Source organism: Perkinsus marinus (genome assembly GCF_000006405.1).
Source record: "Perkinsus marinus ATCC 50983 genomic scaffold scf_1104296949958, whole genome shotgun sequence".
Lineage (NCBI taxonomy): Eukaryota > Perkinsozoa > Perkinsida > Perkinsidae > Perkinsus > Perkinsus marinus.
Genome location: NW_003209785.1, coordinates 1 through 1113, shown reverse-complemented (window position 1 = coordinate 1113; position 1113 = coordinate 1). Strand labels below are relative to the sequence as shown.

General features: G+C 47.9%; 2 non-coding genes across 2 annotated transcripts; both read left to right on the top strand.

The window, feature by feature from the left end:
• The first annotated feature begins 173 nt into the window (after positions 1-173).
• On the top strand, positions 174-246 carry Pmar_PMAR020813. The gene has a single exon. It is a non-coding gene; the product is annotated as a tRNA-Arg (tRNA).
• Positions 247-539: 293 nt separating this feature from the next.
• On the top strand, positions 540-612 carry Pmar_PMAR020812. The gene has a single exon. It is a non-coding gene; the product is annotated as a tRNA-Arg (tRNA).
• The last annotated feature ends 501 nt before the right edge of the window (positions 613-1113 follow it).

Below are 1113 nucleotides of genomic sequence, written 5' to 3'. Positions count from 1 at the left end.
CACCAAGCGATCTCCAATGAATTGACCCCTTTAAGAACACTATGTAATGGGGGCCCCTCTATGAGGAGCAAGAGTTTTGTGATCTATTCAGCGTGTCGGATGCGAACTCATGTGTGCCGTTAAGTCAGTGTTGCGCATAGTGACGAGATAGTGGGATAAATCTCAAACTCGTTGGTCTTGTGGCCTAATGGATAAGGCGTTGGTCTTCGGAACCAAAGATTGTGGGTTCGAGTCCCACCGAGATCGTCTTCAAGTCGAAAAGTGCGCATATACGGATGCCACTGGCCGTACAGATGTCGATGTTGATTGTACACCCTTGTGACTCGTCGGAATACATGCTGAAGCTAACGGTACAAGAAGATTGTTGGTCTGCCACCAAGCGATCTCCAATGAATTGACCCCTTTAAGAACACTATGTAATGGAGGCCCCTCTATGAGGAGCGAGAGTTTTGCGATCTATTCAGCGTGTCGGATGGGAAACCATGTGTGCCATGAAGTCAATGGGGCGCAGAGATGGTGGGACAAATCTCAAACTCATTAGTCTTGTGGCCTAATGGATAAGGCGTTGGTCTACGGAACCAAAGATTGTGGGTTCGAGTCCCATCGAGATCGTTTTTACGCCGGAAAGCGCCCATATACGGATGCCACTGGCCGTACAGATGTTGGTGTTGATTGTATGTGAAGGTTTCGTAAGAAAGCAAGTTCAAGCAAGTGCACGAAATGAGAAATATGTTGGTGTTCTGATGTTATCGTTCGAACTGTATGTTGTGGGACCGAGATGGTTCCACCTATGAACCAGTCTCGTCCCTTTCTTCTTTTTTCTTCTCTTTTTCAGTTATTCGTCTCTCCTCCGCGTTTAGTCTGTCTCGTTTCTTTCTCTTGTTTGCAGTTCCATTTAATCCCTGTTATTCTCTTCTATGCCGTCAAAGGGTGTTTGGCACCCGGTGTAAATGGCTTGTGAAGCCGAGCCCGAGAGGCACACTCTTCCTGGCAACCTTAGGGGACACGTCTTTGAACGGAGACCCCCAGATATGTGCGAGTCCAGGCGTTAGTAATAGTAATCCATAGGGTTACCGAATGGGTACCTTAGGGTCACGCCTTAGAGCGGAGACC